Source organism: Oryza sativa, chromosome 6 (genome assembly GCF_034140825.1).
Source record: "Oryza sativa Japonica Group chromosome 6, ASM3414082v1".
Taxonomy (NCBI): domain Eukaryota; kingdom Viridiplantae; phylum Streptophyta; class Magnoliopsida; order Poales; family Poaceae; genus Oryza; species Oryza sativa.
The window spans coordinates 11,812,100-11,836,563 of NC_089040.1; the positions used below are offsets into that span (position 1 = coordinate 11,812,100).

At 39.9% G+C, this 24,464-nt stretch overlaps 2 long non-coding RNA genes across 2 annotated transcripts; one reads left to right on the forward strand and one right to left on the reverse strand.

The window, feature by feature from the left end:
• Positions 1 to 413: 413 nt before the first annotated feature.
• LOC136356955 (uncharacterized) lies at positions 414 to 6,290 on the reverse strand. Its single transcript, XR_010742054.1, has 3 exons — positions 5,676 to 6,290; positions 1,467 to 5,352; positions 414 to 801 (listed from the first exon to the last, which is right to left on the reverse strand). It is a non-coding gene; the product is annotated as an uncharacterized lncRNA (long non-coding RNA).
• A 13,208-nt stretch (positions 6,291 to 19,498) lies between these two features.
• On the forward strand, positions 19,499 to 22,130 carry LOC107281323 (uncharacterized). Its single transcript, XR_010741814.1, has 5 exons — positions 19,499 to 20,158; positions 20,245 to 20,320; positions 21,174 to 21,279; positions 21,391 to 21,523; positions 21,612 to 22,130. It is a non-coding gene; the product is annotated as an uncharacterized lncRNA (long non-coding RNA).
• Positions 22,131 to 24,464: the final 2,334 nt, after the last annotated feature.

Below are 24,464 nucleotides of genomic sequence, written 5' to 3' on the forward strand. Positions count from 1 at the left end.
TTGGCCGTAGATATTTGCGCCATGACATGGTAATTAATATGTGCTTATCTTGTTTTTTTTTTGCCCATCATGATTCTCTAATTAAAACAAGAAGCACAAATTAATTAATATTAATTAAAACAAGAAGCACCAGTTTCAACACATATATTAATTAATGTGTGCTTCTTGTTTTAATTAGAGAACCATGATGGGGAATAAGCACATATTAATTACCATGTCATGGCGCAAATATCTATGGCCAGCTGATTCGTGCATCATATTTTCATAACTATTGATATCCACCCCATCATAGAAAGTGGATGTCATCAGCATAGACACGACTAATGCCCTCTCTATGTATGCATTTCCGTTCCAGATTTTGTATGCCCTTAGTGTTCAACAAAAGCATCGATGATCTACACAAGGATACAATATAAATAATTAGTACCACACATGACATAAATAATGATCATAATGAAAATTACACACCTCTGGGCTAATGGATTTTTTGTCATCATCGTAACAATATGCTTTGGTGAGACACTCCAAATTTGCTCCTGTAAGCACAACATCGTCAATGTGCACGATGGTGTTCTTACGATCCAAAAATTGCATGTCCACTACACTAAATTGCTCTTGAAATGTTGCCCCGAAATCATAATCTTTCTTATTTTCTACAAATGTCCTTCTATCATAATCAAACTCTTTGTTTGCTACGATGGGTCTACCATCCAGTCCACGTATTCGCTTTGCGATGTAGTCAGCGGGGTCAACGGAGATCTGTTTCTTGCGTGGATATCGTGAAACACTGTCAGTTAAATCCTGAAGCAAAAAATACATTGTACATAGTTATATAAAAATATGTTGAACTATTATGAAAAAAGCAAAAGAGAATACAGCAATCTGTTGCATTTGGAGTTCTTGGACCATTAAGATGTTGTCAAATCCACTCCTCATTTCAGTTACTTCATTTGCAAACTGGTTAATTTTTCTACAATCTCCATAGGTAAATCAAATTGAATGTTGTTCAGCGAACCGGAAACCTAAAAAATAAAGCAATAGGCAGCTCCGGACCATTCCCAGGAGTATTAAGTTAATATGAATATAATTTCTCTTTCACCTAACTATGCTATATTGTATTTTTATTACACATGGGATGGGTGGCGCAGGAAGATGGGAGTGATTATGTTGCCTACGAACATAAACATTCCTAGGAGTACTAATCTAACTAGTGGCTATGAACACATGGGATGGGTGGCGCATGAAGATGGGAGTGATTATGTTGGCAACGATAATTTCATCAGTGTCATAATTATGATCTATTTTTTCCTTAAAAAAATATTCCCTATTTTTCTATGGTTTTTAATTAGCTTGTTTTCTATAAAAACTATTTGGTGCTTATGTTTATTCATCTACATGGCTATTGGATCTAACAGGGGTCATGTATGGTAAATCGATAGTAATTATACAAAAGTAATTACAAATACCTTAAGATACGTCTTTGCCGTAGAGTTGAGAGCAGGACTGTCATCTTTGCCTGCAGTAACTGTAGAAAATTGCAGCGATTGACGCTCGATGCAGATGATGCCAATGGAATAGTGACGGGATCCATGCATGATGGTGAATGAAGATGCAAAAATTTGTGAGATCAAGATAGGAGAAACTGGGGCTTTCGGTGGATAGAAGAACTGATGCGCACGGATGGATCATGTTTTCTTTCCAAATTCTAAATTATCACGAGTTTCACGTTTTGCATCGCTACATGATGGCCAAAATATATGTTTTTCGTCGCCGCGGATTTAGTAATAATAGATAAAGCGAACAACCAACAAACAGATTGATTTGAATGATGCCATGTATTTAGTAGTGCTACTTCGGATAGATATATCTGCATGATGCCGTGTTTTGATTCGATTTTTAAAAAACCTGTTTTTCCAGTCGACCGCACGTAGAATACATCGGAGACAAATAATTAGTATTAAGCCCAGGACCGGGTCGATTTTTTAGAAAAACCTGTTTTTCCGGTCGATCCCGCGTATAATATAGCGGAACAAACAATTTTGGACAAATAATTAGTATTAAGCCCGGTACCGGGTCAATTTTTAAAAACCTGTTTTTCCGGTCGACCGCGCGTAGAATATAGCAAAACGAATTATTTTTGGACAAAAAAATTATATTCAGCACGGGACCGGGTCGATTTTAAAAAACCTATTTTTATGGTCGACCGTGTATAGAATATAGAGGAACGGATTATTTTGCACAAATAATTAGTATTAAGCCTGGGACCGGGTCGATTTTAAAAAACATGTTTTTTCCGGTCGACCGCGCGTAGAAAATAGCGAAACAGATTATTTTGGACAAAAAAAAAGCTGTATTAAGCCTGGGACTGGGTCGATTTTAAAAAACTTATTTTTTCGGTCGACCACGCGTAGAATATAGCGGAACAGATTATTTTGGACAAAAAATTTGTATTAAGCCCGGGACCGGGTCGATTTAAAAAAACCTGTTTTTCTGGTCGACCGTACATAGAGTATAGCGGAACGGATTATTTTGGACGAGTAATTAGTAAGCCCGGGACCGGGTCGATTTTAAAAAACATGTTTTTCCGGTCGACCGCGTATAGAATATAGCGGAACGGATTATTTTGGACAAGTAATTAGTAAGCCCTGGACCGGGTCAATTTTAAAAAACATGTTTTTCCGGTCGACAGCGCATACAATATAGCGGAACGGATTATTTTGGAAAAAAAATTGTATTCAGTCTGGGACCGGGTCGATTTTAAAAAACCTATTTTTCTGGTCGACCGTGTATACAATATAGCATAACGGATTATTTTGGACAAGTAATTACTATTAAGATCGGGACCGGGTCGATTTTAAAAAAGCTGTTTTTCTGATCGACCACACGTAGAATATAGCGGAACGGATTTTTTTGGACAAACAATTTGTATTCAGACCGGGACCGGGTCGATTTTAAAAAACCTATTTTTCCTTATTTTGACACTAGAGCATCAAATTTAACAAGCTACTGCTACTGGTCATTTAGACCTTATTTGCTGGTTGTATTGACCGTATTTATTATTTAGTGCTAGTAAATGGATCAAACTACCGCTACTGGTCCAATTGACTCTGTTTTATTAGACTAGTGCTAGGATACTGATCTTCTAGTGGTACTGATCATATTGACCTTTTTTGATGTCACGTCCGGAGATTCACTAGTCATTTTCGAACTAATTTGTGCATTAAAATCCTCGTTCAGGAATCAGCCAAGATACACAAACTGACAAGGAAAAAGAAAACAGCAGCGGATAAACGGTCTAGCGATGGCTTCATCTCCATTCCCACAGGTAGCTCAACTAGAATATAAGCCAAACGTATTCTCTTTCGTAACTTTTCTTCAACTGAGGTTTAATTAGTTATTGCAAGGTGACTATATGGAATACTCCGCAAGCCATACAACAAGTTTGCAAATTCACAAGAATACCAAAGAATAGCATAATATAGGGCTCATTTGCAAAAGCAGCATTTAGCAAATATTTAAAAATAGTAAAACATAATAGTAAATAATCATCAATTTTAATCACCACTAAACAGCGCTCCAATGCTACACAGGCACAACCAAACCTAAACAACCAACCCCGGTCATACAGATCAAACCTTCAATTCAGGAATTAGCCATTCCAAACCAGGAGTTAAAAAAGTATCATCATTTATCACATTATTATTATTAATGAGTAGTGTGGAACTAATCACAAAAAACATTGTTAGACCTAGCTATAACCGCGGGCACGGATATTCGAATAGTTTTACTCTAGTCAAAGATGTACCACTGTACCCACAAAACACAACTTCCCATCATGTCACCATGTGCCCATGCTTAACATGTCACCACGTGAGAAATTGTGAGAAGACCCTCCGCATAACACAACTCAAAGCAGTGCACCGTTCCAGGATCATAATCACCCCCTCAATAGCCAGAGGCATGGACTCACTAGCGACCCCCACGGACTTATCACCGCTTCACAATCTGGCACCCCACAATGAACCATGCTATACAAAAGATAAAGCCGTTGCCCATGCTAGCTTGTGGTTGGTACGGTTAATGTTTCACAACAGTACCTCGCGAACCGGTTCTTAATTGTCATGAGCACGACCATCAAAACTATGTGCTCAAGACCCACCATTATCAAGTTTTAGTTGGCAATTAATTAATTCACAAAAACGATTGACCACTGTGACGTACCATTAAGTATATGGCAATAAGTGATAGTGAAGCATAAGTTATCCCATTAATAAGCTAATGTTTCTAAGCATGGCTTAGCAAATATATCTAATATCTAGCTGAACCAATATATAAAGCTCAACTAGTCAAATTATAATAACCCAAGGTATCAAGGAAAAGGGTAATCAATGCAAAGTCGCCATGACAATGGAATAGGTTCACATCACCCAGCAGAGGCGAAGCTAGGATAAATGATCACCGAGGTCAGTACTAACCAGGGTCTATTTTCAACCAAAACCGGTCGAAAACCACGCTGTTTCGATTTGGGATGAAAGTAGATTATGAGTGAAATTTTGAATAGTTTTTGAGAATTCAAATTTGAAGTGGTAAAATTCAACCGAAATTAATCAAAATTATCTAATTTTGGCCAAATAAAGTCATATCGCCGTGTTCGGAATCCAATATTAAATCAAAGAGGTGAACCCTGATACAAACTTGGTATGTTGGAACTTCGAACCTAGCTACGTGTTCAGAACCCTTCCCTCCCAACACATAAAATGGAGCGAGGACTAGCACATATTTAATTAAGTATTAGCTAAATAAAACTTAAAAAATAGATTAATATGATTTTTTTTAAAGCGACTTTTGTATAGAAATTATATTGCTAGGGAATTTGAGAAGTTATGGGCCACTAGCCTTATGCATGTCTCAAATCTCAAAGACTCAAATGAATATGCATATTCGGTTGATGTATAATCATAAGAGCTAGCTAATAATCTTCTGTTTGCTGCTGTTAGTATCGCTACTGGAGTAGTTATTAATTGGGTTTTGTCACAGCAATCAACCATTAATGCCACCGGGGTCTAATCTTTCTTTTCACCGGGGTCATAGCTAGTAAAATAAAGAGGGTATAGGAGGTCCATAGAAAATCATCAGGGTCGACAGAATGTAGCATCGCCCCTGCTACCCGGTGACATTCAAAAATAAATGCATATTTAAAAATAAATAGATAATTTAAATATAGGATCAACAATGCTCAAAGGAATTGTGTTTGGGATCTGTGTGACTTGCCTTGCAATAATCGGTCTTCAATCAATCTTCTGGAACACTTCCGACGCACTCACGAACCTTCGTAACGACAGAAACGACAAGCTAACACGCAAAACGAGAAAAAAATACTAAGAAACTCCAAATAAACAGTACATAAAAAAATAAATAAACATGTAGATCATGATTTTAGATGAATTATGAGACTTGAACGGCCTCATTCCGACTCCATATGATTCAGTTATGAATTTTACAAGATTAATCTGATTTTAGGCTTATAATTTATCCTAGAAAAGGAAAACAGGAGCTGACGTCTGTGACGACGTCGTCACCAACGGGCGGCTCAGGTCCCAACGATATCCGCGATCTATGGCATGAAGGCGTAAACGGAGGGCACCGGAAGAAAGAGCACGACGAGGGGAGCTCACCGAGGGGCGGCACGACGACGAACGACGACGGGAGACGATCGGCGGCAAGCTTGAGGCGGCGGCGTGGTTCGGATTGGTGATGGCGGCGGCGTTTCGGCGATCTTCGGCGGAGGGGAACCAGCAGACGGCCTTTTGCTTGGCGCTGCGATGCTGAGGAAGGCGACGACGAGGACTGGCGACAACGGTGTAGACGGCAGGGCTCGGCCGGAGATCAAACCACGGCGGCGACCCACTGGTTCACGGTGACGGGAGGCTTCCGGCGGGTTTTGGCACAAGGGAACCGGCGGCCGGGCTTCTTCTCCTCCTTGCGAATCCAACGGCGGCTACGGCAACCGAAGGCGAGGACTACGGCTGCAGTTAGGGGCAGCTGGAGCGGCTGCCGGCGGCGGAGAGAGAAGCGGCTGCGGGGAGAGACGGCTAGGCCACGGGAGCTCGAGCTAGGGGTTGGAAACGAGAGAGGAGGGCTTGGGGGTTCTATTTACAGGCACGGGAGAGAGAACGGATGGATCCGGTGAAGAAAAATTAGGGCTTATCCCGAGTTCGTCGGGTCGGCTGCAGCGTGCACAGGCAGGACGGCTGGAGCTTGAAGATGGAGTACTGTAGCGATAGGGACGCAAAACAGACTTTTGGCTGGGCTGAAAAGAAATAGACTTCCCGGAAATAGAGCAGAGGGCGAAGAGGTCGGATGGGCTGAGGATAACAGATAGATTGCGGATATAATTTAATTTTCTAGTTAAATTAATCACTGAAAAGGAAAAGGGGATTTAATTTAATTTTCTAATTAAATTAATCACTGAAATGATTTCTGAATTGTTGAAAATATTTCCAGTGCTCAATTAATTACAAGAAAAATCCTGCAAATCATTGGATACTCAAAGTATTTAACAACATTATATGTTATAATTTCATGATTAATTTATTATTTAAATAATTACTAAATATTCTTTGTATTATTAAAATTAGTAATTGAGCTCTGAAAATTCCGATAAAATTCCAGAGAGTATAATTAATTATGGAGAATTTAATAGAAATTAAATCTAGCCGTGCTTTTATATTTATAAAATTTTATTTCCCATATTTAACTTCACTTGTAAATTAATAAACATTTAATATAAATTCTAAAAATAATTTATTAAATAATTTATAAGTACTGAAACGAAAATCAGGATGTTACCATATGAGAAAGTACTGGTACTGGTACTGGTACTAGTTGTGCCACCTTACTTGATCTTCTAGTTGGCACTCTATTACCCCTATGGTTTGCCCATATGTGCTCAATTAAGGGGGTGTTTAGATCCAAGGGTGTAAAATTTTGGCGTGTCACATCGGATATATGGATACACATTTAAAGTATTAAACGTAGACTAATAACAAAACAAATTACAGATTCCGCCTGTAAACTGCGAGACGAATTTATTAAGCCTAATTAATCGGTCATTAGCAAATGTTTCCTGTAGCACCACATTATCAAATCATGGAGAAACTAGGCTTAAAATATTTGTCTCGCAATTTACACGCAATATGTGTAATTAGTTATTTTTTGTTTATATTTAATACTTCATACATGTGTTCAAACATTCGATGTGACAGGGGCCCTAAATCTTTCTTCAAGCAGTTATGCACAGATGCATCGTGGACCTCACAATTTGTTCGAATCACTTGAGCAACTGTGCGTGGAACGCTGTTGCTGTATTGAGGAGCTTCAACGTCGAATTCGTTGAGATCGTCATTCAAATCGAGCATGTCCATTTCCTTCTCATCTTCAATAATCATGTTATGCATGATTATACACGCCCTCGTTATCAAACCATTATCTGCTAACTTCCACAATTGACATGGGACAACAATCACTTTGAACCGGGCCTTAAGTATCCCAAAAGTGTATTCCACATCATTTATTCTTGTTTACTTGCAAAATTTTGTTATTTTGGCATCTGTGGTAGCTTGATCATCTTCACTAGTGTGGCCCATTCAGAATATATTCCATCAGCAGGGTAGTAGCCTTTATCGTAGTGATTCCCATTGACATTTAAACTTACTCTTGGAGCTTTACCCCATAACAAGTCCATGAAAACTAGTGATTGGTTGATTACATTGATGACATTGTTCGAACCGGCTACACCAAAATAAGCATGCCAAATCCGTCGGTCGTGCAATGCAACTCCCTCCAATATGATAGTTGCAAACCCATAGTCTCTCATAGCGTACATGCCTTTCCACCCATTAGGACATTTTTTCCACTTCCAATGCATGCAATTGAGGCTACCAAGCATACCCGGAAGGCTGGAAAACCTTTCACACCATGTATCTGCAAGAGTTGGGAGCACAAGCAAGATTGTCGAACAGCGACTAGGAGTACCCGGAGGAGGTGGCTGAAGCTAGCCTAGCTAGCAGCAATGGCAGCGTCTGATCTCACTCCACTAGGCACGCCGCTGCGGAGGTGCAGAAAGCACATGGTACATAGACGGGAAGGAGCGGCAACAGAGGGCCTTGCCAACGGCATGGTGAAGGCTCATTGCCGGTTCTTTGCACCGTGGATTTGGTTTGAGGCGACGTCGTCTACCATTCGCTCGTGGGGATCTCTTCCACTATCGCAACTAGGAGGCTTGTCTCTACCGTTGCAGTGTCCGTTGTTGGAGAGGACTCAGACAATGATAGATGATGGATGGACCGATGGATTGACGACCGGATGACAGGAGTGGCACGGAACAAAGACTTTGAAGTTCTGGTAGCAAAATCTGGAAGCCTTGTGAAATAAGTGAAAATTTCCTAAACACCTTTGAATTGGATGGCAAATACTGAAATTTCAGGTTAACTGCTAGCTTAACCACGTTTTCTCAAATGTGCTCAGTTGATCCTGCTTTTCAAAAATGAACCTATCAGCATAACATATTCAGTGAGGCAAGTTAACGGTGTTAAAACTCATAACCAAAATGTTGTTTATACCCTTTCTTATTTGACCCTAAGTTTCTTTTATCTAGTTCAACGCAGATGGAAATTGTTGGCAACCTTTTTGGCAAGAAGACAATCACGATTGCAACACCTAAGCGCCTTGTGGTGATATGAAGTCGCCAACCACCTCGATCTAACCAAAAGGCCAAATCAAGATGGGTTTTGTAGAAAACGACTAAACCGGCTAGCGGAGCCGATTTAAATCGATATGAGGATAACTACCTGTCTCGTGGGCAAACGGAAGGTTTACGGCACAAACATACAAAGGGGTAATCACACTCTCGCAGCGACGGCAGACGATTTACGGTGCAAATCGACAAAGATGGACTAAAACTAGGGTAAAGTAGAAAGCATGGCTGGCAATTTGAACAAGTGATTCAAGTAGAATGTGTGTTGATTGATTACAATTGAAACGGTCTTGTCCCTTAAATAGGGGTTGGTCTTGCCCTCTACAGGCCCTCCTCCACGTCCAACTCGGGATAGATACCAATGGAAACCCGAGACATGCCTTCCCAAGCAAGGAAACCTGAGACCCGACGAAACGAACTCAGGCTTGGACTCTACCGGTCAGACCGGCCACATGCCATCGGTCTGACCGGCCCATACACGGCGGTCAGACCGGCCCTCTGGAGGAAACCGACATATTTCCCTAATCTTGGCAATTTTCCCTATTTCAACCCTACGTGCCAAATTTGGGTGTAAACACATGCCCCCTGCCTTTTTGATGAACATCGTGAATCTAAAAGCATAGAACATATTGTCTTAGGGCGATAATCCAATTACCGGCCGTAGAACTTCCTAAGCATCTTGCCAAACGCTCGGGAAGTATTTCTTCAAGTATCTCCCATTGATTGCTCTATGAAAACATTGTCCTTGAAGTGTCTCCATCTCTTTCAAAGCCTTCAAATTCTTATCTATCACGTCATCAACATCAAGGTCTTATAATCTTCAACCGACAAGTCGTCTTGCTTGATATACCGAAGAGAGCCAAGATTTACCACAACCGGCAAAACGGCTTCTTGTCCATAAACCAATTCAAAAGGAGTGACTTCGGTAGCACCATGTTTGGATATCCTATGAGCCCATAATGCTTCCGAAAGCATCTCATGCCACTTCTTTTGATGTTCTTCAATCTCCTTTTTGACTAATTTCAACAATGTTTTATTACTCGACTCGGCTTATCCATTAGCCTGATCGTAGCAAGGAGAAGAACTCAACGACTTAATATCATAAGATTCGGCAAAACTTCTCACCTCCTTGGACATAAAAGAAGCTCCTTGATCGATAGTCAGTGTTTGAGGAATACCGAATTTATGAACAATATGCTTCAAAATAAAGTCAATTACCTCCATATGAGACATATTCTTGAGCGGCATCGCTTCGGCTCACTTGGTGAAGTAATCCGTTGCAACATAGCACGAACCAATGCCCTTTTGATGACGAAGGAAATTTGACCAATGAAATCCAAATCACAACCTCGGATTCAATACAGCGACAGGTGCCAATTGAACATTGCTGAACCACTGATGAGCTTTGCATCCCCTTGGATTGATCATTATCTAATCACTTTAATAGTACCTCATCTATATTTTGGCGATATAACTCCCATCAAGAAAGTGTATTTGAACGCTTGCCACCGAATCTTCCGATCAACCCTAAGACTAGAATCTTTCAAATATTCCATCAAAGGGATTCTCTAGTTTTCTTCTGGCCTAGGACCGGCCAGTCCGGCCACGCAATGCCGGTCAGACCGCTCCTCCTGTCCGGTCAGACCGGCCATGCAGAGTCGGTCAGACCACCAATCACCACGGTCAGACCGGTCATGCAATGCCGGTCAGACCGCTCCTGGTCTGTGATTTTGCCAGTTTCGCCCAAACTTTTGAAATCAAGCACCGGCCTTTCCTAGATTAAGAATACTCATTTCTTCACATTATAGCCAGATGCTTGGTGTATCAAATTATTCGACCAAATTCCCTTCTTTCTAGACACATGAAAAATTATAACATCCTAATATGTCTAGATGAACACTAGTTTCAAGTGGATATGGAAATAACAATAATCAAGGCATAAAAAACTCTTAGCCACTTCAGGGATGATCAATAATGAATCACCAAAGTCATATGTCTCGCACGTATGGATTCCAATAAACTACAAATGCAAGTAATCGGCTCGAGCATGTATGCAAAATATTATACCAAGGCCAATGTTCCAAAACATAACAACTCTAAGTAATATTAGAACAAACCATCACATTGACCATTGATATAAGCCAAATTACTAAGAAGTAAAACTTTCATGGTGCAATAATTATGAAATCTCTATCTTATATGGTGACCCATAAAACACACATGATTTGGCTTTTAATAAATATCAAAGACTCATGAGCCAAATCATACTTTAAATAAATTATATGCCAATTTGCCAATTCCACCACTCGAAACTAGCATTTGCAACATGCATGTGTATTATCAATTTGATGAGCAAACACATGTGCTAGATAGCAAGCAATACTCTAACATGTCATAGGCATATAATATGATGATGAATACAATAAACCCATACCTTGCCTTATCATCCAACAAACGGCGGCTCAAAGATGCGACGTTGTATCCACCGCCATTCATCTCTCTTAATTTCTTCATGAGCATATTAATGTCTTGCCCCCCCCCCCCCCGAGAAAAATCGACTTCTGAAGGCAAGATGAACACCGCACTAACACCCGTAGCATCATGTGGAGGAAAACTATCTCTAATGACTGATGATTCTTCTCTCGTCAAATCGGATTATTACTATTATAGGAAATCACTGGTCTCTTAACTTTTACCTCTTTGGGTCTCCATACTTGCTTACTAGCTGTCCGAGGCTCTAAATTTTCACATGTTTGGTCCTTCATGTCTTCGGTCTTCTTTTCTTTTTGACCTATGGCTTGAAGATGTTGTAGCCTCCTCTTTTGAGAGCGAGATAAGCCAGAAGGTATCCACTTTGGTTGTAGTTGTTTTCCAGAAGCCAAGCAATGATTCTTGATGTATTTGGTCGAAGTGGAAGCTCCTGTGTTGCCCTCAACTTTCTCACCTATCTCTAATGCCCCCCGGTCAGACCGACCTCTAGGCCCTGTTAGACCGGCTGCAAGCCGTCGGTCAGACCGGCCAGGAGGGTAGGTCAGACCAGCCGTAAGTCGTCTGTCAGACCGGCCTAATGGCTCAATCAAACCAGCCGTAAGTTGGCGGTTAGACCGGTCTGATGTCCCAGTCGGACTTCCGCTCAAGGCCTTGAATGATGGGAAGCTTGTGAGGATCATAGCTCTAAAGGATGAGATAGCACGCCTGAAGAAGGAGAACACACAGCTGAAGGGTCTCCCCGCTCCCGGAGGAGTCCGGATCCGCACCACGCCTCGCAACTCGACGACTGCACCCGTGCGCATTCAGCTTGCGCCCAGGAACCCACCTCCTCCCGCAGCTCCTCCCGCAGCCCCAGCACCTCCCGCAGTTCCCGCAGCGCCCGCAGCTTCAGCTCTAGCCCCAGCTCCTGTTCCAGCGTCAGCTCCCACGTCCGCTCTCTCCTTCGCTCCAGCGTCAGCCGGCAGGGGTCTAGCCAGTGGCAACGAAGGTTGGTTGCCTGCTACTCCTAGTGGCAGCCGCGACCACAGCAGCAGCAGTTCCAGTGGCTCAGAGCCGGGCAACGGCGAGACGTATCTGCCAGACTCCAGGAGCCGCTCAGAGGGACCTGGCGACGAGCAGGAGGACGCCTTCAACTCCACCGACCGCAGGAGCCGTTCCGAGCATTAGGCTCGTTTTCCCTTAGTTTATCGACTGTTTAGTAAAGTTCCTACTCTTCTATTTACGCTTTTAGCAAATGGATGATGAATTGTGAACTTGTGAATTGTGTTTATTGCCATGCTTAATAAAGACTTGATGAGATAATTTGCATAGTACAATATCATGCATTCATATTGCTTTTTTCCCCTTTATTCTCTTCGCATCCTATGCATGAGCCACACCTACTTTTTTCCGTCCTCCGCCACTGTGGGCCTGCGCCTGCTGATCATCGACCTTGTGCTCTCCATGGTCTTCAGAGCTATATGAGCGATGTTTGCTTTCGTAAGATGTTTATCTAGAAATGTGCATATGTACGGGCATAACATATTTGTCACCATGCTCAGATAAAATAAAGAGTAAATTTACCTAACCCCATGCATTATGATCTAAGTCACATTAAACCATATGGATTTTGACTCGAGGCACATAACCCTAGGTATTTGATATGCTCGAGGGTGTCCCGATCTTTCGATGAGAGGGATAAGTCGATTGGATGGAGTGACGTTGGTGATCCGACTACAACTATCCAGGGATGTTGCGCCTTAGCAATCGTTACACCAACTCCAGAGGCGGTCGTGAATCTCGACGGATGCACGATCAGCCCAACCACGAAGGTATTTGTTCCTGCAAGCAATCAAGAACCAGCAAGAACAAGATGAACAAGCAACTAAATTTGCGAATCAAAGATGTTGGATTGAATCAATAGAAGTAACAAGTGGGGTTCAGTAACAAGCAATCCGGCGATCTAATCGATCACGGGATCAACTCGGCAAAGTAGCGACGCTATACTTTGATCTAAACAAAACCCGATTATTCTTGGCGGCAGAGAAAGCTATAAGAAGAGGAAGAGGACAACCATAGGGGTGCTGGGGTCGTTCTCTCACCCTAGGATGCGTCCCTAATGGACCCAACTTGATACACGGCCCATTGGGCCCAAAGAGGTGACGCAGCACCGTGGACAGAAAAGGACTCGGTAGTAAAATGAAGATTGCGGCTGCTCCAGAACTAATATGGACATGAGGCTGGATCCATTTGAAAGTAGACTTGACAAGCTTTCCATGAAGTACTTGCACGCCCAAATCGGAGTTCGCATGAAGTCGTGGCGGCCGTCAGAAGTTGGTGATGTGCTGCAGTCCGAATCCATCCCGCGCGAATCCTCTCCCTGTTTGATCCTCTCCATTGTTCCTGATAGTTGAATTGACGTGCACGAGCGCGGGTAATAGGACCATGAAGTTGTACTTGTGGAGGCGTGGATGTATCGTTGGTGTTGTTGATGTCCTCATCAGTATTTTGGCCATAAAATTTCACAAATATAGTTTTTGACTTTAATTTATCATACTTTTGAGTTCTACAATCACATCTCAAATATATGAGTTAATTATCCATCACATAAATGTTACATCCATGTCAGTAAAGCTTTCTTAAATATTACTATAAGATTATGTCAATTAAGTTAATTAGGTAGTTTTGTGAAACTATAGAACCATAATACCAGGGGATATGTGTCACATGTCAAAATTGTTGGGGTTTATGAAATTTACTTTGAAATAAAATACTCCCTTTCTTTTCTTAATATATACGTCACAGTTAGCTTTTACACAAGTTTAATTTTACTATTCATCTTATTCAAATATTTTGCGCAAATATGAAAAATATAAGTTGTGCTTAAAATACTTTTAAGAGTAAATTGCAGTTTGGATCACTCCTTATTGTCGATGCTTAACTTTAAACCACCCTTAAACCAATCTTTTTATTTTGGACTAGGAAAATTTGCATTTTTTTTTTGGTTTGGACCACCGAACTTTTCTTACTATCCATGTCTACCCTTCATTCTGAAGAAGATATAGCCTACATATGGATAGGGAAGTTCATCGATGTACTAAAACTTGTTTGTTTGAGGTTGTTGATGGGTGCTGAAGAAGTTATTTTGGGTGGTCCAAACAGAAAAAATGACAAAGTTATTATCAAGACATACCTAATACTTTTCTGTTAGGCTTGATGAGGTCACCATATAAGTGTTATACAAAATCATGTCTCATATATGGAAGGAGTTCCGGACAAGGAAAGAAAAGCCATATCCTACTCAAACACTACAGGGACTATTCGAATCTTATCCATACTTAGTTATCTAGTTCTACCGGGACTACAGGGCACCCAAAGATATAATATAAAACTCTCCAAAGAGGAGAGGGGGAGAGCCGAAGACAAGCCAATACAAGACAATTCCAATCTCGCTGAGTCTATATTCAAGGAAGCAGAGACTAGATTAGGTAATCCCAAATATTTGTATTTGTGTGATATCTATCTATCTATTATATACTAAAAACTCATTAAACTTCCTACAAACGCTCCTAAGCTGCCATGTGTCATTCTATAAACATTCTTGAGTCGCCACATGTCATTCTAATTGGTGGACATGTCACATCCTATAAATCTGACTGTCGATTTTTATTTAAATTGGTAGACCCATTAGTTTTAATTAATCGTTAGATTTATCTTTAGAGGGAAACAAAATATCCCTCTGCCCAACGTAAGTACGATCCCTCCGCAGCAGCGTAAGTACTATCCATCTAACCTCCGTTTCTTTTTTTTCTCCTTTTCATCCCCATATCTTTATCTTTACCTATTATAAAAAATAGTTTAAGATGTTTTTGCCATGGCTTCGTACGTCGTCGCATGTGTCCGATTCGCTCACACATGAAGCAGCACGAGGCCCGCGTAAAAGCCGTAATCCGAGATCCATCGTTGTCGGACACTACGTGCACGATTTTGGTCCATGGCCACCATGCATGCATGGCACAACAAAAAGTACTAGAACCAGACACTGAATGACACGTCCTCCTGACTGTAGAATCTAAAACCCAACCCGTTACAACTGAAGGCCACCCAAAGCAAATCGTTTTTTTATTGTGAACTCACTAAACAAGAGATTGGTAATAGGATTACAACGTATACATACGGACTCTTCGTTTTTGTTTTTGTTCGTACCCTTAAGCTTCCATCATGGCACAAGGAGTCCCATTGATTGCCTTAGTAAGAAAATTCTGAATTTTTAGAATTGATTGTCTTAATAAGAAAATTTTGATTTTTAAAATTTAATTTTGAAGTTGTTCTTAATATATTTTCAACGTTGTTTGCTAAATCTATATCAATACCTATACCTATTTAAAAAATAAGTAAGGCTTCTCGTACTATTTTTCGTCCATTTTTTCGCTGTTTTCTTTTTCTATCCCGCTCTGATTTTTTTTCCGGTGTTTCCCGCAACCCTTTTTTTGGATCTCATCCAATTTTTCCGCACGCATGCTGCGCACTATATTTTTTTGTCACTTTGTATATTGCCCGATCCGCCACCTTGATACGTTTCCTGCTTCAATTGATTAAAAAATCGATTCCCTACCCCTTTTGATTTGGCTTTAATTTTCCCGGATTTAATCTCCAGCCGCCGCCTAGGCCGACCCCTAACGCCGCCGCCACATCGATCTACCTCCCCGTGCGTTTTCTCTTTTCGTTGATTGCAAAAATCGATTCCCCACTCCTCCCTCATTGTTTCCTCCATGATTTCCCCTTTCAATTCGACTTTAATTCGCCGGATTTAATCTTCGTTCAATGGTCGGCAATGATGACCGACCGACGAGCTTCCCCAATCCCTTTTTGTCCCGAGTTTTGCGGATTTGCTCCGATTTGGGGCAAACGAAAAGAGGAGATCGAGTGGATCAAAAGCTCTCAACCAATGTTGGGAGATAAAAAAAAGACTCAACTAGATCGAGTGAATCAAAAGCTCTGAACCATTGTGCTAGCTGGGTCTAGGTTCCACTTGTGGACCGAACCGGACGGAAGAGAGACAGTCAGAGCAGAGAGAGGTAGGAGACATCGGACCGTGCTTGGGATGAAAAGGAAAAAAAGTAATGGGCTTTTGGCTCAAAACTAAGAATTTTTTTTATTAATCTTTTCAATTATAGTGTAAAGCAATCCTGATGTTTCAAATTATTGATCATTTCATAATAGATGTTGTATCACTAGAAAAATGTATTTACCCATTGCAACGCACGGACTTTTTTTCTATAATAATTAAAATTAAAAAAATTATGGGCCTGAAATGCCCATCAACCTACTAGATCCCCACCACTCGACCACTCCCCACCCATTGGGCCATTTGTGTACATATGCTTTTCTTCCACTTCTCCTGCAACGGATCCAAGAAAAAAAAAGGCTGCAAGAAAAAACGAAAAAAATGCATATATACGTACGTACCCGAGAAAAAGGCAAAAAAAAAAACATATACACTATTTGACAGAAAAATACTACATAGGTACATACGAATACGATATAGAAAAACAAACTATCTATCCTTATCCTTATAGATGACTATTTAAAACGTGGCATATCCATCTTATCTCTAATATTAACATATTAATTATATTTTAATTTAAAAATTATCACATAGAACCATATTATAGTTTTTTATGCCTTTCATATCGATCTTTATAGATGACTATATAAAACAAGGCACATCTATTTTATTTATTAAAAAATATTGCATCACATATTAATTATATTTTAGTTTAAAACTTATCACATCAACCATATTATGACTCTCTTTATTTAGGCTTATAAGCCTAAACAAACAATCAGCTTTTTCGTTTGGCTTTTTGAAGCCATAAGCCACTCTAACACTATTAAGTCAAAAATCTAATAGCTAAGTTGGAGAAGTTTTTTTTTTTTTTTTTTTTGCTTATGGGAGGTAGATGTATAACCTCACCACTAAACTTAGGGCATTCAATCCACAGGCTTATAAATCATATAAGCCAGTAAGCTGACTTAAAAACCTAAACCAATAAACCTAAGCCTAAACAAAGAAGGCCTATAGTATTTTTACGCCTTCCTCAGTCAAATAGTGCTAACAATTACTCCCTTTATTAGGTTTAAATAACTCACAAGAAACAGCACATTCATTTAAAAATATTTCCCCCCACTTCCTCTGCCAATGTACCCAATAAATACATTTTAAAAAAAAACAAACTGATGCACTACCTCATCCTACCATATGCATGTACTGTCGCCTCCCCTCCTCTCAACTCCCATTCAATTATCTCCTCTATTGTTTTCAAATTAACAACCTAATCCTATATACTTATTTCATCCCCACTAAGTGTAGTTAATGCTATTTCTCTCTTCTCTTATTAAGCCACATCACCCCAATTATTTCTAGCTTTTGGATGATAGATCTATGGTCCAAATTGTCTCTTCTGTCTTCTCTATTAAAAACATGCAATCTCAATTATTTTTAGGCTTAAAATTGTATTAAATTGTTTTAGTTTTGATAAACAAATTACATCTTATTTGTACATATAATGCAACTTAATTTTCTGCAGCAACATGGCGGGATATTCATCTAGTATATTAAAAAATTAATAGTTACATAGCTTATATCTATTTTTCTATTTATTTTAATTGTTACTTTATTTATAATTAAATAAATAAGTCAAGATCTATATTACATATATATTACTTTGTAAAAATTGAAACATGTCATAGATACCTCCATCCTATCATTTGTGTAGTAACTACATATGAATGAAACAATAAAAAATTGACAATATGTATTATATCATCTTAAATCATTCTACGTAATAAAAATCCATTAATTGTTCATTAAATATCCTCAAAAGCACTCTAAATCACCACATGTCAAAATTAAAATACAACATAGACCCCCTATCAGCATTATAACCAAATTACAATCAAATATTAAAAAAAATCAATATGTATTATATCATCTTAAATCATTGTATATAATAATAAAGATATGTTAAACGTCCTATAAAACACTCTTAAATCATGATGCACCATGTTTTCAAAAATAGAAAAGATTGAAAGAAAAAAGAGAAATAATATACCATCAGTTTCCATGTAAATTACATCTATTTTTCAACCATTATCGACGGATCTATTTCCTCTCCCCCTTTCAATTATTTAGCTATCAAACTAGAAGAGAAACAATCAACAGTTGTACATTTTAAAATGATAATAAATTTGGAGTACATGTCTAATTTCTATTATAACTGTTTTTCCATTTATAATTAAATGAATAATTTAAGGTCCATATGCCTATACTTTTCTATATTAGATATATATCACTCAGAAATAGTCGATCCATGCATTTTACATGTCATCCAAATAGCAACGAAATACGATAAAAAAACTATCAATATATATTATGGCATTCTATATATTATTCCATAAATATACATAGCTAAAGCAAATTAATTGTGTCGAAATAAAAATTATAAATTCAAGTATGAAAGAATATTTTTATCGATAGACAACACCTGCCATTTTACATGTCCAAATTGCACCATCATATATCTATACCAATATAAAAAGCACCAGTTCATCCAACACCTCTCTCTTCTGACCCTTAGATCCGTTCATCCAACGGTTTATATCAAAAGTTGGATCAACACCTGCAATTAGCGATTCCCACGTGCTGATCTGCGGTTACAGCGATAGTTTCCCCCCTTCCGATGAGAGAGAGAAGGGAACAAACGACCTCTCCACCAGGGTTTCAAAAACCGCCGGGGCCCGGTTACCGCCACCCGGCGGTACGGCGGTTACCGGCGGTAACCGCGGTAACCGCGCAAAACCACGACAAATTTACAAATCGAAATTTGAATTCAAAAATTCGGGCAAACCGCGCGGTTTGGCGCGGTTACCGCGCGGTTTGACGCGGTAACCACGCGGTTTGGCGCGGTTACCGCGCGATGTGTAATGGGTTGCACAGTAACGGGCCGGCCCATTCTTTTTTCTTTTTCCAATTTTCAAATTTATTCTCCGTTTTGCTCTCAAATTTGAATAAATATTACTCTTTTTTGAGAAATTTCTTCACCATAAAACACTATAAATCAAGCACTACCTTCACTATTTTTTTTGATTTTTTTCTTTTTTTTTAAATTTTTAAATTTGGACGAATTTTATTTTACCGCGCGGTACGGGCGGTAACCGCGGTAACCGCGCGGTTACCGGCGGTTTTTCACACCATGCTCTCCACTCCGCGGCTTCTCCCCGCACCGCGCGCCGGCGATGCCATACCCGCGCCCGCTCCCTCCGCCGCTGCACTCCGCACCCGCGCCGCACGCCGTCCTCCCAACGCCGTGCGCCAGCGCTGTCCTCCCCGCGCCCTCTCCGCCGCTGCCCTTCCAGCACCACCCCGCTGGCTCTCCCTCGCCGCCTCGCGCCGTTGCCGGATCCTGTCAGGGCACCGTCGATACATCATCGTCTGGTCTCCGTCGAGCCGCTTCGCCCTTGTGTCTGCACCGCACCTCACCGTCGATCCCACGCAGTCCGGCCACCGTCGATCCCTCGCCGTCCGGTCTCCGTCGACCCGCATCAGCCTAGCACCGGCACCGGATCTCCTGCTGTCCGGTCGCCGTCGATCCCTCGATGTCTGGTGTCCACTGCGCCGCCAACGCGACTCCTTGCTTCCCCCTTCGCAAACTCATCTTGATCACATCTCCCTCGCTGCTCCTGTCTAAGACAAAGGTGAATTTATGTTGAGTTCCAGCCGGACAATTGTTTGGCCTGCAGTATGAAGCTTGTGGAGCAGTAAGTCTGCCAGCGGTAGGAGCAGGGTCTCATTGAGTTGCTCCCGGCCAGGACTGCGAGGCTGTTGATTCATTGTTCGTGTCATGCTGAGATAAAGGCTTCTATCTAATTTTGGTACATTCTCACATATTATACCATGGAATCAAAATATACCAAGGTAAGAGTTTTCAGCCTTGAAATTCACATGTGCATTGTTTCAGGTTCATATATCTGACCCTACTTGCCAAATTCAGTTCCAGAGCAACATGCAACTCCCAGTAAAAGTAAAACCAAAAGGTGATCCGAACACTCCCCCCCCCCCCCCCTCCTTCGTTTCTTGTATACAAAACTTACTTTTAAAGTTTTTTCATCAAAGTTTACTTTTCAGTATTGGCATTTAAATCGCTACGAACACATGTATTAAAAAATTCCAATCCCACTTAATGTCTAATCTTTTCCTTTTGAGTAAATTAATGTCACATGTTAGTAGCAGTAGCAGATATTTGCTTATTTGGTTTCAGATTTTTCCTTGTCTTCTGCATTCTTTTTAACATCATCAGGCAAAATAATTGCATTTTCTTTTGGTTAACAGTAAAATATGTGAACGTGCTTTGTTAGGTTCAGTTAAGTAATGTTTATATTTATTTTTGAATGTGACTACTTCATGTGAGCCTCTGGAAGTAAACACTTAAGTGGAGGGTAATATTACTTGGTTGATTAATGACAGCCACTGCAAGGTGATTTAGAAGTTAGAACAGATGTCATGTGCTGCTCCAAATAAGCCAGTGATATTGTCAGGTACTAAGGTGGGAGTTATTTGAGTTGTGCGCCTGTAGGTATTTAGGTCAATCGTCTCCTCGCCTCAGCCTACCACCCTATTTTGAGCTTAAAGATTGAATTTCAATCCATGTGACATTGGCTTCAAGGTAAACATGATTTTATTTTTAAGATTGCATTTTAGTTTGCAATAGGCATACATATTCTAACTATATTTTTTACTTTTAGTTCATGCATGCTTCTTACAGCTCAATTTATGTATAATCCATATTTTTTAGGTTTCTGCAAACACATGATTATATTATCGTTATAATTAAACTTTGGATGTGATTATATACTTTTTCACGGCATGTATCTCAATTAATTTTGATAGGAGCAATGCTGATTGGAAATATATTTCTATCGGGGCGATACTGATGAGATACATTTTCTTAGAGCAATTTGGAAATGATTTGATCATAATAATGCTGATTGCAAAGGTGTACGAAGTCTAATTTATTCATAACATGCTCAGTATCTTATCACACTGCAATTCAACAGTTGCATTTTGTATTTTGCTTAACGAAGAATAAATAATCTTTATGATACAGGTTCCACTTAACTTTATTGCAACCCTTTTGCTTTTGGCTGGATAGATGTTGACCTGTTAGCGGCAGCAGATATTTGTTCAATCTGATCTCTGATTATTTTTTTTCTAGAGCTGTGCCCAAGAAATATGAACAGGTTACTTTCTCTAATTTATGGGCTTTGGAAGGTTTTGTTTGATTGTTTCTACTTATTTATTGTTTCCACATGGGTGCTAATTTTGCAGACCATATAACAGTTACATAGCAGCTATATGTGACTCGGTTTTTTTGCTCCAGTGATAATGGATTAATGACAACAACTTCTGCTGTCAACTTTGTGTTTTTGCCTGACCATATTGTGATGTTTGCATTGATTTGCATGTTCAATCTGTGAAGCTTATCTGGGATAAACAAAGTGGACAACTTCAGGGTTATGACTTTGTTGAGTTTACAAGCGTTGCAGGCAGCTGCTGATGAAGTTCTTCATCAGACATATAGTGGACACTGCACAAATGATGCTGAATGTTGAGATGGTCTTTCAATTGAATTGGGCCATTTTAGTTGGGATCTGGCTGCAGATATTGCAGACTACATACTACAAGAGGCATTCAGGGTCCATTACCTTTCAGTTAAGGGTGTGTTAATAGGTTTATGGAATTGTGAAATTTGTTGGTGATCTTGTAGCAGAAGTTCGTGCAATAACTGAAATGAATACAATGTATTGGCCCAGCAGCAAATAAGAGAACAACTGGGTTCAGGAGAGAGGTAAATCGTGCTAATCCCATATATATGACTTGCTACTCTGCTTTTTAGATTCACAAAATCCCTTCATTTAGTATATTTCGGTATTAAAACTTTGAAGTTTGTTTAAGTATATTCGCATTCTAAACTTTCTAGAGATTTTTATATAAACATCGAGCTTGCCATGTCATTCCTGGTTTTGAGCATGCTCTGCATATAAAACTAAGAGTGCCTTTAGATGGACTAAATTCCTTTTTATTTATATCTTTGAGAAATTTTTCACTTCATGAATATTTCATATTGTATCATTACGGTATCAGGCTAACAATGAAACATTATTGTTGTATGATTGATCTCTTTAGCCATGTTGGTCACTTGGCACTTGCCAGAAGCCGAGGGAACGATGCAATTGATGCCTATAGAGCATTATTTGAATGTTGCATTTTTACATGTACTGTTTTGATGAAACTGAACGTGAATTGATTATTTTGAAAATTTGACAGTATTTATTATTGATTAAATGATTCTGAACCTTGTCATACATTATTTTTTTTTGTTCATAACTAAACTTGAATCTGCATTTTGCATTGTGAATTACTGTTCTGTTATGGAAAACAATGGATTATAGTTCATATAATGTATCTAAATTCATAATCCTAATTCTGAACATTTACCAAATTAATATGGGCTACGTTGGACTTGTATCTTTCATAACCTTGGACAACCATGTTTTGCTCTGGAGTTTATCGTTATCTACTGAGTTCATTATCTGGACAAACCTTGGGATGTTTTTCATCCGCATATTAATGTTTATGAAGTAATAGTCTGCAATGTCATTTATTCATTCAGAACCTCACGCTAGAAAGCGACCACACGTGCTAGGGTTGGACGCTCCCAGGTGGGTCTGTGCTCCTAATGCTTAAGCATGTCCAAACGCACGTCCTTCGAACATGATTGACAACCGAAATTGTATCTCGATTGGTTCGAGCAATGAGTTTTTTGTGAATTGATATTTCTCTTCTCTTCATTGTTAGTGTAAAAAAACAACATGGTGTACTCCATTAGATATAATTCGACGTGCCTTGCACGTGCACGCTAACTAGTTATTTATCAAACATGAATAACTAAATTGGATATATAGTACCTAAGAAAAATATGAATAGTCCAAGACACTACATAATAATATTTAGAGGGAGAAACATCACTGCCCCATTACATGTTATCTAAATTGCTATAAAAAATATGAAATAGTTTGAGAACACCAATCACAACATTATACATTATTTCGCAAACATCAATAACTAAATTAGATATACACTATATAAAAAAAATTGACTCACATTTGAATAGTCCAAGCCGCTACATAAAAGACCAGATAGATAAAACAATCTGATTGCTTCATGAGCTTTATAAAAGTAATGTGCTCAAATAATCCGAGCAAAGAAAATGATCTTTCGCCATTTGTGAAGTGCTATAAACTTTGAAACAACTATTGCATTAACCATTGCATAATAATTGCCTTAGATAATTAGAACAACACTAATAGGTTAGAAAAATTATCTCAACAACGCTAACAAGAAAATTTTTGAAGCAATCATACTTCTGAAGTATGGCATGTGTTATCCGGTTAATATCTCTCTCCTGTAAGTGTCTCAACCGGAACATACGATACATGCCCACGCGAATACGCGGGCTACCTTCCTAGTTGATATATAAAAGCAACATGGGCTTCAACCAAAAGAAGTAGGACAATTACCTGCCAATTAAGTGGCCCAAACCTATATAAAAATCTCGGTCACCCATCTCGTTTACCTTAATCTCACGTATACCCTGGCACCAACAATCCCTATTCTATACAAATATCGTAGGCGGGCATAGCCTGTCGATAAGGGCGCGCTAGGTAAAGAAACTTGGTGCTTCAGGATTTCGATGAGATGGGTTCAAGAGGCGGATTTTCTGACAAAAAGTTCTTCGCCAAGTTCGGACTTAGGAGATACGACCCGACCGAAGTGCGTTCTCCTCTAGATCGGAGCCCTCGTCATCTCAATCTTCATTAAGAAATTGCTGCTTTGGATTTTTTTTGTTGAGGGGTACTTGGGCGACTTTTGGACATGCGTGATATTGCCCCTATTCCGGCAGGCGTAGCACCCGCCTCCACCGTCGCCACCATTTGCCGCAGTTTGCATCGCGGCGGGAGTCCTTCCGGACATCTTGTTTCTCCTTGCGGCATCAACTGCCAAGTCCCCGCTGCCCTGATCGAGCAAGACCCAGAGGCCCCCTCCGACATTGCCCGCTCCTTCTAGAGAGCGAGCCCACTTCTCATCAGTAAACATGAGCCAATCCTCAACGACGCTCAG